The sequence below is a fragment of the Narcine bancroftii genome, chromosome 7 (assembly GCF_036971445.1).
Source record: "Narcine bancroftii isolate sNarBan1 chromosome 7, sNarBan1.hap1, whole genome shotgun sequence".
Taxonomy (NCBI): Eukaryota; Metazoa; Chordata; class Chondrichthyes; order Torpediniformes; family Narcinidae; genus Narcine; species Narcine bancroftii.
This window is the reverse complement of record NC_091475.1, coordinates 55,244,794-55,264,231: the sequence shown is the minus strand read 5'-3', so window position 1 is coordinate 55,264,231 and position 19,438 is coordinate 55,244,794. Positions and strand designations below refer to the sequence as shown.

Genomic DNA, 19,438 nt, shown 5'->3' with positions numbered 1-19,438 from the left:
AAGGTTGTGCAGACTAGGGCTTTTTTCTCTGGAGCGTAAAAGATTGAGGGGGGACTTGATAGAGGTGTTTAAAATTTTAAAAGGGACAGACAGAGTAAATGTGGATAGGCTTTTTCAATTAAGAGTGGGGGAGATTCAAACTAGAGGGCATGGTTTAAGATTGAAGGGGGAAAATTATAAAGGGAACATGAGGGGAAATTTCTCTACGCAAAGGATGGTAGGGATGTGGAATGAGCTTCCAGCAGGCGTGGTTGAGGCGGGATCATTAGTTACATTTAAGGAAAGACTGGATAGTTACATGGAGAGGAGAGGACTGGAGGGGTATGGACCGGGTGATGGTCAGTGGGACTAGGAGGGTGGGGATTTGTTACGGCATGGACTAGTAGGACCAAACTGGCCTGTTCTGTGCTGTAAGTGGTTATATGGTTATACGGTTATATCTTTTGACTAAATAAAGTACAAATATGGTATAACTCAAGGTACAATGTTTGCATACCACCAATTGAAAAGCTACTTGAAGGACAAATTGGGAAGCAGGCTGAGGTTATCAGAAGGAAGCAGTTTTGAATATGTGATTACAGACACAATGATAATTAAAAGATTTATAACAAACATGTACATCAAATTGCAAGAGAAAGAAAATGAGGAAATAAGCTGTAAACCCAAACAAAAGTGGGAACAGGATCTGAACATAAAGATAAAGAATGAAACGGGAAAAGCTATGCTCCGGAACTATGAGAAATACAATAAACACGAGGTTACGCATGATACAATATAATTGATTACACAGGCTATACACCACGCCCCAAAAGTTAAATAAATGGGACCCAACAGTATCAGATAGATGTTTTCGCTGTAAGAAGGAAACGGGAACAACAGTACATGCAATTTGGGCATGTGAGAAAGTGGAAAAGTTTTGGGAAGATCTAAATCAGGTATTAAATAAAATCACAAAAAGCAACATACCAAAAAATCCAAAGATCTTTCTTCTAAGTAATAGAAGAAATAAAGAACTTGGCCTCAATTTGGATGGAGCACAAAAAAGATTTATTATGATAGCCTTAGCTGTAGCAAAACCATGTATTATGTCAACCTTGAAATCAGAAGATAGCTTGAGAATGCAGCAATGGTACATAGAAATGAATAAATGTATTCTGTTGGAAAAAATAACATATAATTTAAGAAATAACATTACAGTATTCGAACAAATTTGGGAACCGTACATGGAAAACAACAGAGAAGTCCAACCGCAGACAGAATGAGAAGAAGACGAAATGAACTGACCCAGTGTGTAAAAGTAGAGGACACAATTTTCTTGTTTACTTTCATTGTGTGATGACATTGTTTAATGGGTTTAATATATCGTATATGTTGAACGTTAAGTGGGTGGGGAGGGTGGTGGGAAGGAGGAAGGGAAGGGAGGGGGGAAAAAGGGGAGAAAATGACACTGTGTATATTCAAGAGGGAAATGTTTGTGTGTATTTTGGTCAATATGGTTCATAGTGTGAAAAATTTAAAAAAAAATTAAAATAGATGTGGAAAAAAAATTCTTCAGTCAGCAGGTTGAGAGTCTGTGGAACTTGTTGCCACAGGCAGCTGTGTAAGTGAGGCCATTGGGTGTATCTAAGGCAGAGATTATGGGCTACAGGGAGAGAGCCAGTGAGTGGGGCTGAGTGGGTGGATGGATCAGTTCATGATTAGACTGGCGGAGCAGGCTCAGTGGGTCTACTTCTGCTCCTCGATCTTGTGATGTTCTGATTACAAAATATCACCATTAAATGAACCGTGATGCAAAATTCTGGAAGTGAAATTAGTTACCTTTCAATATTTCCTACGTTGCAAGGACCAGTGACTGGTTTGGAAGATTAACAATCTCCTGATGGTTTTGGTTTTAATCATAGATTTTTTTTTTGTTGATTTGTGTGTGAATGGTTCATCCTCCATTGGGTAATGTTTGAATTGATCTTTCATTTATTCAGATGGATTTACTGTGCAGATTAAAGAGCCAGTTGTTGAACTGTAAAATGAATGTTACAAATGATTTATGGATGAAAAATAGAATGGCAGAGAAATTGGAACATTTTTTCCATGATGCATTGATCAGGAGATTTTAAAAAATTTATTACAGCAAGTAACTAAATGAGTATATAGGTAGGTGGTGATTATTATGCCCCTATTTAAAATACTAGAGCGCCTCAGATGCCCCCCAAAGTTCCTCAACATGGTTATCCAACTGCACGAAAACCAACAAGGTCGGGTCAGATACAGCAATGAGCTCTCTGAACCCTTCTCCATTAACAATGGCGTGAAGCAAGGCTGTGTTCTCGCACCAACCCTCTTTTCAATCTTCTTCAGCATGATGCTGAACCAAGCCATGAAAGACCTCAACAATGAAGATGCTGTTTACATCTGGTACCGCACGGATTGCAGTCTCTTCAATCTGAGGCGCCTGCAAGCACACACCAAGACACAAGAGCAACTTGTCCATGAACTACTCTTTGCCGCTTTAGTTGCCCATTCAGAGCCAGCTCTTCAGCGCTTGATGTCCTGTTTTGCGGAAGCTGCCAAAATGTTTGGCCTGGAAGTCAGCCTGAAGAAAACTGAGGTCCTCCATCAGCCAGTTCCCCACCAAGACTACCAGCCCCCCCCCACATCTTCATCGGGCACACAAAACTCAAAATGGTCAACTAGTTTACCTATCTCGGCTGCACCATTTCATCAGATGCAAGGATCGACAACGAGATAGACAACAGACTCTCCAAGGCAAATAGCGCCTTTGAAAGAGTACACAAAAGAGTCTGGAAAAACAACCAACTGAAAAACCTCACAAAGATTAGCGTATACAGAGCCGTTGTCATACCCACACTCCTGTTCGGCTCCCAATCATGGGTCCTCTACTGGCATCACCTACGGCTCCTAGAACGCTTCCACCAGCGTTGTCTCCGCTCCATCTTCAACATTCATTGGAGCAACTTCATCCCTAACATTGAAGTACTCAAGATGGCAGAGGTCGACAGCATCGAATCCACACTGCTGAAGATCAAACTGCGCTGGGTAGGTCACGACTCCAGAATGGAGGACCATCGCCTTCCCAAGATCGTGTTACATGTCGAGCTCTTCACTGGCCTCCGTGATAGAGGTGCACCAAAGAAGAGGTACAAGGACTGCCTAAAGAAATCTCTTGTTGACTGCCACATTGACCACTGCCAGTGGGCTGATATCGCCTCAAACCGTGCATCTTGGCGCCTCACAGTTCGGCAGGCAGCAACCTCCTCTGAAGAAGACCGCAGAGCCCACCTCACTGACAAAAGACAAAGGAGGAAGAACCCAACACCCAACCCCAACCAACCAATTTTCCCCTGCAACCGCTACAACCGTGTCTGCCTGTCCCGCCTCGGACTTTTCAGCCACAAACGAGCCTGCAGCTGACGTGGACATTACCCCTCCATAAATCTTCGTCCGCGAAGCCAAGCCAAAGGAAGGGAATTTAAAATAACATAAAGTTCAATCTGGTGTCTGCAAAACTGGATTGTGCATTGGCAAAAGGAAAACTACCATCTTAAGCACTTCAGGACAGACAATCTACTCTAGTATCTCCATTTATTTCTTATTCATTTCACTTTCTGCAGCATTCCTCAGTTACAGCCAAAATCTGCCACTCTCTCTCTTCTGTCTTTTGGTTTGTATGATTCCATCAGTTAGAATCCCTTGCAAACAAAAGTGCATTTTTAATAAAAAAATTAATGAATAGCTGAACAGCTTCTTCACTCCAACATTTCCAATGACTTGTACCGCTCGAAGGCCAAAACTATTAGAATTCTATCTAATGCTAATGGTCAATACTGCACAATCAATGTATTTGAAAACACCATGTTTATCAAGTAAACCATGAAGAGTTAGGAGAGCAGAATGTTTCCTGGTGGCCTTTTGTGGAAATTACAATCCTGAGTAAATATGTTTGCAAGAAACTCCCATCTCTTCAATCACTCCGCAACAAAATGAAGCATCTTGACGTCTCCCTCAGAGATGATCACATCTCACTGAGAGGAAGTGTTTGAATGGGGCCACTGTGACCCACAGTGGTCAGAGGAAGGGGAGCCAAAGTGAGAAACAGAAAAAGGATCCCTAAAATAATATCATCTGTGAGGATGAATGGAGCCAAATAAATCTTGTGAGGCTGGTTAGGCAATTTTTATCTTTGCACGATTGTTTATTTGATGAGGAGAACACATTAGACTGCAGGAAAATAACATCATCAGTTGGGCAAAGAGTGGCAAATAATGAATTTGCAGAAGTGGGAGGAATTGAATGTGTGGCGATGCCACAGAGCAAGGATATGTTCCGTCAATAGCGGGATTTGAATGGTTTTCGGGAGCAATGAGATGCTAGTGTCCTTTTAGCAAAGGGAAGTCAATATTATTGTGGAGCAGGCATGCGGGATGTTTTCCTTTATCAGCTGAAAGATAGAAGTGGGGAATTATTCGGGGCTTTGTCAGATCACAGCTTCAGCGCTGCATGCAGTTCTGGCCGCTTTATTGGAGAATGATGCCAATTGTACAAAGGGAACTTGGAATGATGTTGGCAGGATTGGAACGTCTTGGCTTTGAGGAGAGATTGCACATGCTTGCTTGTTTTATTTGGATTTAATGGAGCCCGCAAATTAATTGTATTAATATCAGGAACCTAGAGGGAATAAATAAGGAACATTTAAAAATATCGGACATAGATTTAAAGTTATTACCATAGTATCAGAGGGAAGATGAGGAGTTTTATTTCATCCAGAAATGGTGTGTGCCTGGAACTTATTGCTTAGAAGGGTGGGAAGACACTAAGGATGCGCATTGAAAAAGTACTTGGTGTGTACCTGAAGAATTGGAATCTGTGGAATTGCAGTTCTAGTACTGAGATGAGGCTTATTAGCTGACACGATGGAAGGGCTTGCTGAGTTTTTTTTAAGCAGGCTGCTTTATAGCTTTGTTTTTGACTATCAGTGATGTCTCCAAACAATCAATGATTGAGTTTTAATTGCTGTCAGTGTTCATAATGTATCAGAAAGTTCTGGAAGTAACTAAATTGTGTTAAATTTAGACGGAGAAATAATCTAAAATTTGATGAGATCATTAAATTGCAAATATAAGAATGAAATGACATAAGATTTTATTTGAACTTCATGATCTCGGTAAATGTTCTGTGGAAGAATTCCTCATTTAACTTGCTTTTGTTTGCAATTCTCTCAATGTTGTGGTGAAGGGTTTGCGGGTTTAAGGCTCAGGTGCAAGTGGGCTGCTCCAACTCCCAAAATGTTTATTTTCTTCTTCCATTTGAAGGCTTTGCTGCTTTTGAGCACTTTGTCATCTGTAGAACTAAATATACAATATAATTAATTATAATGTTCAATTTTGATATTACAATTTTGGTATCCTGAAGTCTTTTATATGGCTGTGATGTTACTTAGACAGATGCCAGCAGAAGAGTTCAAAGTTGACCCGTGCTGTATCTCTGCTGGATAAAACAACAGCTGAACAAATGAGCAACACCAACAACCTTCATTCCATTTCGCTACCAGGAGTGGGGAGCATAAAGGAGGAGTAACTGTTGCTACTTGCTTCCTTCTGCTATACTCGCTTAATCGATAGAGTTTTGTTCACATCTATTATGGTCGATCGCAGCAGTCTCCATGTGCAGCTGTGTTTCGGCCCAGATCCGTCCACAGTTGCTTCTCGATAAGTCTCTTGCAATATCTTGGCCGAGTTGCAAGCTTTGTGGTCGATGAAGCGAGTGTGGCCACACATCTCTGCAGCTGAGCATACAGTTTCATTCACACTAGGTCTTGCAGTTTCGATCACATGATGTCTGTTAATGCTAACACATTTATGTCAGTTTATTTTCCTCAGCAGGAGATCCCTAGTACCCTTGCATTTTACTGCCTTCCCCCCACCCCCATCTCCGCCCCCCCACCACACACACACACACACACACACACACACACACACACACACACACACACACACACACACACACACACACACACACACACACACACACACACACACAACAAAGAGCATAAAATGCAAGGACTAGGGGCAGGACTATATCATAAGGTACCTTGAACATTGTCAGCCATTCAGTAAAACGATAACTGATCAAAGTGAAGTGTACATTTCTGACAATGGGTTTCTACAGCTTTGGCACCGATTCCATTTTCCCATTATAGATGCTTTCACTATTGAACCACCCCCCTCACCCATTCTTCCCCCATTGTCTCTCCATTCCCTGACTCCTTTCACATGGACATGATAAATTCTACCTAGTTCCATATCATAAACCTGTTGTTGGTCTGGATTCCTCCTCCATTGTTTTTTTTTTAACATTATTTATTTGAGAAACCATGAATAATATACAAAGTACAGTCAATAACAACATTTTTATATATATTAAAAAAACAAAATAAAAAATATTAATAATTAAAAAAAATTTAAAAATGTTTTAAAATAAAATCAAATTAAATCCCCACTCACCCTCTCCTCCCATCAGCCAGCTCTCTTAAGAAGAGCCAAAAAATTATGAACAAAAACTAAAAGTATACTAATTCAAAATACATCTCAATGCATCTATTCCAAATATGGTAGCCACTTGTTAACAAAAAAAGAGTAATTATCATGCAGATTATATGTAGTTTTTCCATAACAAATCAAGCTTTCAATTTGTTATGCCATCGCATTATATTAATCACCACATTATCTTTCCAAGTAGTTGCTACACATTTTCGAGCTATGGACAATGCTAGATATACAAATGCAATTTGAAATTTATACAATCATAATCCCCTTAAAGGAATCATATAACCCAGTAAAAAAATGGATGGATCTAATGGTAACTTAAAATTATACAGTGTTTCCAAAATTAACTTCTTCCCAAAATGGTTGCACATACATACAGGACCAAACAGCATGTAAAAATGTTCCCACACACATACCGCATCGAAAACAGGAATCTGAATTACTAAAACCGTATTTTTTCAATTTCTCAGGAATTAAATATAACTGATGTAAAAAATTATAATTAACCATTCCATACTGTGCATTCGTCAATTTAGTAACTCTATCTTGACACACCATTGTTTGAATTCTGATGTATCCGGCTTCTGCCTTCTCTGATTTCTCCTTGAAGAAGGGCTCAGGCCTGAAACGTTGGCGATATAGCTTGGATTCCTATAGATGCTGAAAAGACCAGTTGAGTTCCACTAGCGTTTTGGTGTGTTCTTGCTTTCACCATTGTAAACCACTTTTGGGCCAATAAGTGCAAGAGAGACTGTTGTTTGTGACCAATTTCCATCAGAAGCCCAGATACAGTCATTTCATCGGATTTCTTTTTGTGGCTTTGAATTGTCTTGGTTTTGGGAGATCACAGAACCAACATTATGGAAATGAAATGGAGAGAGATGTAATGCTGGATTTCCTGATAGGTTGAACAGAAAGGCGAGGGCAATTGTTTTCATAGAATATTAATTATTATGAAGAGAAGGGTATTGATTTGAAAATAGTTCCATTGTTTTCAATACATGTTAATTCATATTGCAAGTTAATACCTGTCCTTTTGTTCTCTGGTATAATGAATTACTGTTTCAACAGAAAAATGAACAATGCAGATATTCGATGGACTAGTGTACTTGGCCCTTGCTAATCCCTGCAATTATTTTCAAAACTATCATTTTTATTTACAAATTTTTTGAATGATTTATACCTGTTGGCCCTGTGGATTTTCAAATTATGATATATTGGACAAAATTCAGAAACAAATCTGGAGAATTGCTGAGTCATGCATTCCAGAAATCAAATTTTGAAAATGAAAACGCTCTCACATCCATTTATCTCCTGGCGATAAACGACAAGCTGGAGATCAAACTGCTTGAACCTAAAAGAAGACTGACTTTGTGTGTTTTTTAATTGTCCCTCCCCATCTCCAACAAAGGTTTACCATGAAATTTCCCTGCTTTTTTTTTCTCTGTGATCTTTGTTAATTAGAAGGATTTCTGATGAACATTGATTTTTCTATCAATCCCCTCCCACTGTCCACCCAGTTAATTGCAGATAATCTGTGTTCAAATATTGCATTTCATTGGTTATAAACCCTTCAAGAATGTAGAATTCTTAGAGCAGAAAGCCAAAGATGTGCTCACTTAATGATCTGAATGAAAATGTGTTTAAAAAACATGACATTTGTTACCAGATAATCCATATTCTCCCAGGTGCTGACGAAAGAAGACTCTGAGGCAGTGTCTGCCTCCTGGCCGTTCTGAAGAAGGACCAGAAGAATGGATGAGGCCTGAAATGTGCAAGATTGTGGACCCATTCAGGGACATAGAATGGTAATCTGATCCCCTTAGGCCAAATCTGATTCAAACTAAGATTATATATATTTCATCCACAAATCAATTCTGCTGCTTGCTTCCAGCATCCCCACTGCAAAGGAGTCTCATGAATTTCCACCTGACATTATGGATTTAACCATTTGTTGAATACTGCTGATCATGTGTATCTAACCAATATGTGACTGGGTCTTGTATGATGTACCGGTTAGCACAATGCATTTACAGCGCCGACGATCGGGACCAGATCAAATTCGAATCCCGCATTGTCTATGAGGATCTTGTATGTTATCCCTGTGTCTGCGTGGGTTATCTCTGGGGGCTTCGGATTCCTCCCACTGTTCAAAATGTACTGGGATGTAGGTTAATTGGGCGGCATGGACTCTTGGGCCAAAATGGCCTGTTACCATGCTGTATGTATGTATATTTGACTTCTTCCCCACTCTTGATTAATTGAAGATATTTAATATTTGATGACTAGCCTTAGTCTCAACTTACAAAACCCGATCCCCAGTTCCCCAGATTTATCAAAGGCCATGAGATGAATTGACACATTGATGTAAAATGTTTAAACTTTCAATGTATGGATTGAACATTGTATTGAAGGTTTTTAAAAAGACCTTTTCTGGAGAAAGTGCAGGATTTATTTCTCAGAATGTTTCCAAAGAAGCTGATCCCTTCTGTTACATTAATAAGCCTTTCAACCTTTGTACAAAGCAAGCATGCAGTCATTTTTTTTCTCCTGGGTAGTCCAATAAAATGCTTTGAATTGTGCTGGTATGCAGTGCTTGCTCCATTGGGCCCTGCTCACCATTGAATCCTGATCCTGTTGGGAACCTTCAACTTAACCTTCAACTTGTCCTAAGTCTGGGTACTGTTGTACCCCATCCCTGTCTTGAGTCTTCATGAGGCTGGAGAACCAGCCACTTCTCCCATTCCCCCCCTCCCGTTCCCCCCCCCCCACTCCCCCCGTAATGCTGCTGGGAAGTAGTGTCTCCTGATTTTTGTTACTGCTGGTTAACTTTATTCAGATTCTGTATGGTTCTGGAGTCCATTCTGCTGCCCAAATCACATTGTTGGCCATGACCACAACCACTTTGAGACTTCCTCTTGTCAAGGGACTGAACGTAGAATTTTTTAACCTCCTGATCTCCTGACAGGCAATATCCATTGGCCAGGAAAGGAAGAGAGCATGCAAAGGGTTGGGCTGGGAAAGAAGGGGAGTGCAGCAAAGAAAAGGGTCAGAGGGAGGAGGAGATGCCCCAGAAAGCCTGAACTCTCTGAGGCAGAGAGTCCAACTTGGCCCCTTGGGTTGAATGCTGAAGCTCTGATTACAATTGTTATCCAACCCCTGCTACCTCACTCTTTTCTTCCCTTCTCTTCCTCACCACTGCTGTGTCTCTCACAAATCTCCCTTTCCTCACTCTCCCCATTTGTTGCTATCCCCCCTCTCTCTCCCCCCTTCCATCCCCACTACCCCACTACTTTCTACATCCTCCTTTGGAATAAGCAGATTATTTTCAGATGGGCAACCAGTTACAAGTGGGGTGTCTTGGCTTCATGCTGGGGCCTCAAATCTGTGCCATTTAAAAGTAATGATTTGGATGAAGGGACCATGTGCTGCAAATGCATTAGCCGATCACATAAAGATAAGTGGATAGCAAATGGGACACAAATGACCTGCAAAAGGGGTAGAGAAAGGTCAAGTGAGTCAACAGCAAGCGGAAGAAGGAGAAGATACTGACAGAGAGAAGAAGATTGGGACATGATGCTTAAACAGAGCAGAAACATAAAATGTTTAGATCTTGTAACATATGGCTGAAAGGGTCCCACACACCAGCTAGCTGTTCAGTATACTTTATTACTTCAGAAACTAAAATGGTTCCCCCAGTGCATTGTATTATATTCCCCTGCCAAATACACCACAGTGCGGAGTTAGAATGCATGTGCATCATGAACATGAAATTCCTAAGGCCAATGGAAAGTTGGGAAAGATCAAGCTATGTAAAAGTGGAGAATGTTTACATGATGTCGGTGAGGCAGCACCTCGAGGATCTTGGTCTCCATGTTCAGGGTTGTGCCGAGCAGAATTACTGGACTCTTCTCTGGATGAGAGGTTGGTTTGCCTTCATTGGAGTGGAGATGAATGAAAAACGACACTTTTGAAATAGAAGATTCTGACAAGGATTATTAGAGGAAAGTTCTCGATTATTTTGGCATATCTCAGGAACAATGACTGACCAACCTCGAGCAGGGGGTTGTGTATCTTTGGAATTCACTGCTTCTGAGAGCTGCTAGGGGGTCATTAAATGGACTGAGGGGTTGAAGAATGAGAATGGAATATGCCGAGACTGGATCAACCATGACATTGAAGGTCGATGCAGGTTCAGAGGGCCCCTTGATCGACTCGTGTCTTGTGTTCTCGCCCTTTCTGTCCCTTCCTCAGCATTCTTTACCTCCCTTCCCCTCAGCATTCTTTGCCTCCCTTCCCCGCCCCCCCACCCCACCAGGAAGTATAAGTTAATGGGAGTCAGATGACATTAAAGAAAACTTGAGAACTGACTGCTGGAGGTGCATGGATTTTCCTGTCACATAATGATTTTAGTGTTCACCATTCACTAAATAAAAACAAGTCTTGCTCATGTATTTAATGTTGGCCAAATTCAACATTTATTAGATGGTGTATTGTAGTGTAGATGGTGTTTTTTTTTAAACTTTATTTTACTTGCTGAACATCAAGACAACTCAGACAGGAGGGTGTACAATAATAAATAAATATAAAGGATATCGGGAGAAGTGTGAATTCAAATAGTCTAGGAGAGTGAAAATTTTCTCCCTTGCATCTTTTCTGAGGAGTTTCAGTGTGAATCAGAATTGCCACACAGATGTGGATGGCACGTGTTACAAAGCAGCCATTGACAGCAGGACCTGAGGAGATAATAACTGCACAATCTAAAAGCCAGAGGATTGGCAGTTACTCCTCCTTCAAAAAGCTCTTAAATATTTCAGGATTGCCTTAAGTGTTACCCTTTATTACTATTATCTGCTCTTAACATTTCTTTCCTGTTTAAACATGCTGATCTATGTGCACTTTCCTCTCCAAACCCTCTCTTTTGACAGATACAACCTGACCGTGTCAGTCCAGGCACCTTCTTTCGTGTCCAATCGAATAACGAGCTGCCAATAAACAAAAGCAATGGCAGTTTCGTGCGTTTATTCTGATACATTCTACACACTGGAACTTGAGTGTGTCTCTGACCTGTGTCATTGGGTATATGGTACAGTTCCTCTCTTCACAGCAGGTATGAAAATCTAGCCTTCAAAATCGAATGGATTTTGACAAAGGAGCTGATTTTCTGAAGTGCCATCTTAATGGGATGACAATTGTGAACTATTTGAAAGGCCCACTTACTCATTCATTGTGCAGCAATGTTGCACTGCCATGAAATATCAGGGCTAGTTTTACAATACCTCCCAGCAAGGAATATACTCTTGAGGTTTGAGACACTGGAAGTACCCCAATTAAACATGTCTCGAGTATTTTTAGAATAACCCTGAAACTACCTCTTCAGTAACGTGCCCAGGATGTATCACTGTTTAAGCACCGCTGAGAGAATTGGCCTGTTTCTTGCTCATAAATCTCATCTGTACGACTTTCCCCTGACATGTTTCAAGCACCTGCAACAGTGATTAATGGCAAATGATCTCGAGGCTGAGATTAGAAAGCTCATTTCAGATGAATAACCAAAGTTAAGTTTGGAAACTTTCAGTCAGACCTGCTTGCAATTCACTTTTGAATGAATGAAGGAAGGGGCATTTCTCTTGCTGACAGTCCGGCTGTGTGTTGTATTGACTTGGTGAAAACCCTGAAGTGCATTTGCTCTAATTGTGGCTGGTTTCTGATATATTTTTCCAGCTTGCTTCAATAGAGGGCTGCATTTTCAATGGAGACAGTGATTTGATGTTGCGCAGGTCCCACACTATGTTGCATCTTGTACATCTTCTTGCTGGGTCATTGGATGTGGAAGAGAAATGAAAACGTGAGCACTTTGGAGACTTTTGTGTGGCTGATGCCTCTTGTAATCTTCCCCACTTTCAGCTCGGGCGACCTTTCCTCAGCAGGGTCTTGTCTCGAAACATCAACAGTTTCTCACTCCCCACTGATACTGCCCTGATCCTCTGAGTTCCTTCAGAAGTTTGATTTTGCTGTCTGATTTCAGCATATGCAGTCATTTGTGTCTTGACTTTCTCATCAAAGAAGTAGACTAAACATCTTAGCTGATTGATTACTTGATTCAATAATTCAACTCAAAATAATTGCACAGTTAATTGCAAGTTCAATTTTAGCATAAAGCTCAGCACGAATAAAACGGTTTTCTCTTGACAAACAATGAAGTGAATACAAAACAAGGCCCTTTTCGTGACCACTGCGTGACTGCTACTGTCTTTCATTCACCATTTCCAGCAGTTCTATTGGTTGTTCATAGAACAGAGATGGTTTCCTAACTCTAGTTGGTTCCAGCCAAGAAGCTGTTTAACCAATAAATCTCCCTCTCATTTTTCATGAGATATCGTATGAAGGCCGATGTTACGGGCAATGCAATTAATGTAGCAATTAGCGCAATGCTATTCCAGCGCCAGGAGCCCAAATTCCATTCCAGTGCAGTCTGGAAGGAACTTGTTTGTTCTCCCTGTGTCCGCTTGCATTTAAATTTAAATTTAGATGTACAGTAATAGGACATTTTGACCCACAAGTCACGTGGGTCATTTTGACCCATGACTCTCCATCCCCTTCCCCCTAATTTGCACCCTACAATCCTGGTACATTTCAAACAGTGGGAGGAAACCAAAACCCCCAGAGAAAACCCACGCAGACACGAGGGAAAAACATGCAAACTCCTTACAGAAGGCGCGGGATATGAGCCCCGGTCCCGATCACTGGAGTTGTCAAGGCGCTGCTGTAACTGTGCTGCCCCTTCTTTGGGGTGCTCTGGTTTCCTCCTACCCTTCAATCCGTACGGGGGTTGTAGGCTAATTGGGGTGGCATGAGCTCGTGGGACGGAAGGGCCGGCTACTGTGTTGTGTCCAAATTTTTTTTAAAAACTGCCGATGTGGTTGAATTGATAAAGCTCTGAGGGTTCCTTTTGAATTGGTGTCTTTCTGTCTTGTTCACAAACCAGAGTAATCTCTGAACCTATCATAATAATCTCCTCCTCTCCCTTTACTTGTAGCAAGTAGGACCTTGGTGTAATGCTGATGGGTTGTTGTTCCAACAAACAAAATAACATTAGATCTATTTCAGCTCATTGATTTTATAGTGTATTGGGAGATGTATGAATTGATGAGGTGCAACATGCTGCAAATAATTTTCTTATTTGAAATGCTCATTTGTGCATGTTTCAACTATTGAAGAGAACTATATCAAAGGAAGTGAATCCCAATGAAAATAGCTAATGTGTTTAAAAGAAGTAGATCGTGCATTTAGAGTTATTCCTGCCCCATGGCTGGAAAATGGAAACTGTCAGTCGCTGAGCTTTGAGTGTGTTTAAAAATCAAAACCTTTTTGAAGAACGGTTACTTTTGCTTCTATGTTACATTGTAAAAATGGGGAAAAAATGTTTTCTAATTTAAGACACTAGGACAGAATTTAAACTTAAAATGCTCTTCCGATGTTTGATTTTATTTCTCCTCGAGATGAGCAGAGTTGACTTGGATTTGGAAGGCAACAACAATTAGTGGGGCACAGAGGTTGAGATGCCCAAGATTATAATTCTAAGCAGTGATTTACTTTACAAGCTTTATGGTGACTATTCCAGCAACAATGAGGTTTTGCGCTACAATTGACCTGAACACACAGTCCAGCACCACTTCTTTTTAAAAAAAAAATCTGTTCATGATATTTTGGGCAAATACTCTCCAGGTTGTTCTGTCACGTAAACATATTATTCAAAACTTGTATTCTCCTTGGGGAGAGATTAAGATGTTAATTCCATTATCCCAGCTCTTTCACCTAATTTTCATGCATTGACTTTGGCAATGAAAGACCTTTTAAAATCTATAATGATGACAACTGAGATGAGCTGCTGTTGGCAAGGAAACTGCGGTCAATGGCATATCTAAATAAAAATGATAAGTGTTTCCACCGCAGTCCACACTGATAATACCTGGAGTCCACTTATGACCCAATACCCAAGTACCGTCACCTACAGCATGATCCCACGCCACCCGTCACATCTTCCCATCTCTGCCTTCCATAGGGATTGCTCCCTCTGTGACTCCCTCCTCCACTCATTCCTTCCCACTGATTGCCCCCTTTGACCTAAGACCACACTTGTGCCCACACTTCCTCCCTCACGACCATTTGGGGGCTGCAAACAGTCCTTCCAACTTCAAACTTCATTTGAGAATCTGAGAGAGTCACCCACTGCATCTGGTGCTCCAGTTATGGCCTTCTCTATATTAGCGAGTCGGGGCGCAGAATGAACTAAGCACCTTCACACAGTCTGGATCAGTGATGGGGATTTCCCAGTGGCCGACCATTCAAATTCTATGCCCCACTCTCGTCCAAACATGTCTATCCATAGCCTCGTGCACTGCTGAACCAAGGCCACCCATAAATTAGGAGCAAGACCTAATATTCCATCTTGGCAGTCTCCAACCAGATGGCATCAACTTCTCTGGTGCCTGCTGGACCACTCCCCATTCTCTATCCCTCTGTTTCCTTTATGCTAGCTCTCCATCCCCTTCCCTCTCCATTTACAGCACCATTAGCTTTGTGCACTCTCTGCCTTATCCACCTATTACCTCTTGCCTGACCTCCTCTCCTGCTCCTCCTCCCACAGCCTTATTTCAGGCACCTGCCCACACCTTGCTCTCACCTTGTTGAAGGGCTCAGACTCAATGTTAGTTATGTATCTTGGCTATATAATGTATACTGTTTGACCTGCTGAGTTTCTCCAGCCTTGTGTTTTTATACCATCTACAGACATTCATGTTTTTACCTCAAGTTTCATAAGCAGAATATCTTTTTCATCTTTCTCCAGGGTATAAACCATCATTTATATTTCATATAGTAGTAAATTTTTATGGGCATTTATTTGCATGATTGGGAAGTTGATATGTTTGATGTTGTGGGTTTTTTGAGGTCATGTCTACAAAATCAGCCATACATTGCTTTTTCTTTTGAATATTTGTTTGATCTTCTATTGCTCGACAAGAGAGATAACTGCGAGTTTTTTTTTAGTCTTTGCACTTGATGGCTTGCCATTTAATTCTGGTTCCTGCAAGTTTAGAGTTTTCTCTGTTCATTTCAAAGACCATATAGATAACGCTAATCAAATGCATTCACCAGGATGCTGAAGGGGCCAGATAATTTGTTGATTCCACATCCAAGCCATTTGGTGAAATTGTACGTTGCACCATCAGTTTGGTGGGTTAAATGTGGAATGCCATTCATGTGCCCATAGCATCGCTCTAACCATAGCATTTTCCAACTTTGTCCTCTTGCTTCTGGCTTATTCTCAATTATTTTTTTCATGGAAAAAATACTAAAATCAGCTTTGGATTGTAATAGCTAGATTCCACATTTAGATTTATTGTCAGAGTACGTACATGACATCACATACTACCCTGAGATTCCTTTTTCCTGCAGGCGTGGCAGAATTACCACTAATTAACAGTGCAAAACATGAACTGTGCACAGCGTAAACATATGAAGCTAGCTAAAGAACTGTAAACAGATAACAAATGTCAGTAAACTTCCAGACAAAGAAAAAAAAATTCAGTGCATAAATAAGAGCCATTAAATGATTGCCTGATTGAGTTTGTCTTTGAGGAGTCTGATGGTGGAGGGGGAGCAGCTGTTCCTGAACCTGGTGGTGTGAGTCTTGTGGCACCAAGACCTCTTTCCTGATGGCAGCAGGGAGAACAGCATGTGCGTCGGGTAGTGTGGGTCTTTGATGATTGGTGATGCCCTCAGACGACAGCGTTCCATATTGATGTTCTGATACCTGATCATGATGCAGCCAGTCAGCACACTTTACCCCACACCTCTGTAGAAATGTGCCAGGGTTTCTGGTGTCATACCAAACCTCCGTAAGCTTCTGAGGAAGTAGAAGTGCTGACGTGCTTTCTTCACGATGCTATTCGTGTGTTGGGTCCAGGAAAGATCCTCCGAGATAGTGACTCCCAAGAACCTCTCCACCTCTGATCCCCTAATGATCACTGGATTGTACACTTGTGGCCTTTCTTTTGTGAAGTCAACAATCAGCTCCATAGTTTAGGTGATATTGAGTGCAATGTTTTTGTTGCACCATTCGGCCAAGTTTTCAATCTCCCTCCTGTTTGCTGACTCTTCCCCACCTTTTACACAACTCACTACTGTGGTATCGTCGGCAAATTTGTAGATGGTATTATTGTACCAAGCTACACATTCGGAGGTATCAAGTGAGTAGAGCAGGAAGCTAAGATCACAGCCCTGTGATGCTCCGGTACTGATGATGATTGTGGAGAAGTTCGTATTTATCTTCACTGATTATGGCCACGAGGCATAGTGACTAGTTGCCAGTTGTGTCCAGCTGTCTCAAGGCAGGAAATGTTAGTCCTGGTTCTGCCCACTCCCTCCCAAGCTACACTATATTCCATCTCTATGAACACTCTCCATTAGTTTACTGACCATCGATGTCAGACTCGTAGACCTATAATTACCTAGTTTACTTTTAGAGTGTTTTTTAAACAGTAGAATAACATCAACTACCCTCCCATCCTCCGGCACTTCCCCCATGGCTAATGACATTTTAAATATTTCTGTCAGAGCCCCTGCTATTTCTACACTAACCTCCCTCAAGGTCCTAGGGCATAACTTGTCAGGATCTGGAGATTTATCCACCTTTATTCTCTTTAAAATAGCCAGTACTACCTCCTCATTAATCTGTATATTTTTCATGACCTCACTACTAATTTTCCTTACTTCACTTGATCGATATTCTTTTCCTTCGTGAATACTGAAGAAAAAAATCATTAAAAATTTGCCCCATCTCTTCTGACTCCTCACAGAGCCGACCCCTCTGATCCTCAAGGATCCAAATTTTATCCCTCACTATTCTTTTACTTTTAATCTACCTGTAGAAACTCTGGATTTATTTTTACCTTCCCTGCCAAAGCAGCCTCATACCTCCTTTGAGCCTTTCGAATTTCTTAAGGTTCCCATGAGCCCGTGTTGCCCAATTATACCCAATTGACCTATAGCTCTGCGAACGTTTTGAAGGGTGGGAGGAAACCGGACCACTGGAGGAAACTCGCGCAGACACGGGGAGAATGTCCAAACACACTACAGGCTGCGCAGGACTGGCGCTGCAACAGCATTACAGTAACCGTTACGCTAATTGTGCTACCCCAATAAGGTGCCTGACATCAGGTTTCTGTGCATTCTGCCCGAAGGTAGCAATGCGAAGAGTGCATGGCCAGGGTGATGGAGGTCCTTTGTTGATGAGTCATCTACCTCATGTTGATATCTTTGATGGATGGGAGGTCAGTCAGTGGCTGCAATAGACTTGGCTCACTTTCTGCACCCTTCTGCATGCCTGGGGATTTGAGCTTCCAAAGCAGGTCAGTGTACTTTCCACAGGAAACCTGTACAAGTTCGATAGAGTAAACAACTTGCAGTCTCCTCAGACTCCTGAATGTAATGAGTTAAATTTAAATGAGCTTAATAGTTTGTGTTTTCTTTCAATCTTTTTAATATATTTTTGAGTTTAACATAATAAATGATGATAATGAATCAATTGTATAAAAGCAAATACATCCCAAAGGGAGAGAAAAAATGAGCAAGTCATAAAATATGCATATCAACGTTAATAGTTACTTGTAATAACTCCATCTAGTAATAAAATTAATGAATGCAACCATGTCAGACCCATTATTAGATGGTTATTATTAATATTATAAGGATAAAGAAATAAAAAGAAAAAAATCTGAAGGACTAAACTAATCTAATCCCCTCCCTCTTACCCTTTTTTGAGAAGAAAAATACATCAATAATGATGTGGAATCACTGGTGACCCCACCCCCGGAGAACAGACAAAGAATTCCCAGAATGTATAATACTTATTATATAAAAAAATACTAAGAATGTGCCCCATAATTTTATAAATTGAAACTTTTTGTCTTTAATATTGTATCTGATTTTCTCTAAACTTAAATAGGACATTATGTCATGTAGTCACTGTGTATGAGTAGGGGATGAATCTCCTTTCCATTTCAATTAAAATAGCTCATCTGGCTATCAATGTAGTAGAAGCCAAGACTTTTTTTCCTGAGATGCTGATAGAGGTTCATCCAAGTCGCGAGAGAAACAAAACAGGACAATAAGCGGGCAGGGTTCCAAGCCGATCTGGAAAATTGCTGATAGAGTTTGAAAAATCTCTTTCCGGAATTTCTCTAAATGTGGGCATTCCCAGAACACATGAATCAGCGAGGCTTCAAAAATGTTACAATTCTCACCAAAAGGATCAATGTCTGTATAAAAACAGGAAAATTTGTGTTAGAAATTCGCGGAATATCCAAAAACTTGGACTGAACAAAATGCCTAATTTGTAAATATATTTTTAAAGAAGTGCCCATTGGAAAGATTAGATTTGGCTCATAATTGTTCGAAAGAAGCAAAATTATTTTGAATAATAAGATCTTTGAAACTTTGAATACCTTTTTCTTTAACCATATATCCATTTACGGAGCGGAAACAGGCCATGTTGGCCTTTCGAGTCCGCACAGGTTCACTTGTATATTTTCTTGTCGGTCATCCTTCTTGTCACTAAATAGATTCTGCTGTTTGCCACAGGCCAGCAGACCATGTCTGCTGAGTAAATTTCTGAGCCAATCCTTGAAACCTGCATCCAACAAGGATGATTGAAATAAATGACTGTCTATAATTGGAGAAACCAGTGAAATTCCAAAGAATTTCCTGAACTGAGCCCAAATTCTCAACCTATTTTTCATCAGCGGATTAATTCTTAATTGTTAAATACAGCAGCCAAAGATTTAAATGATCTTGGGGTGAGTCAAATTAAATCA

At 40.8% G+C, this 19,438-nt stretch overlaps 1 protein-coding gene across 3 annotated transcripts in view; it reads left to right on the top strand.

Moving 5' to 3' along the window:
* LOC138738944 (interleukin-1 receptor accessory protein-like 1) overlaps positions 1–19,438 on the top strand; it is a 1,251,110-nt gene that overhangs the window by 21,753 nt on the left and 1,209,919 nt on the right. For 2 of the 3 annotated variants that reach the window (XM_069890174.1, XM_069890172.1), the window contains one exon: positions 8,249–8,368. The exons of the other annotated variant lie outside the window; for it this stretch is intronic. The gene's annotated coding sequence lies outside the window, so the exon portion shown is untranslated. The remainder of the gene's footprint in view (positions 1–8,248; positions 8,369–19,438) is intronic. 3 annotated transcript variants of the gene reach the window in all.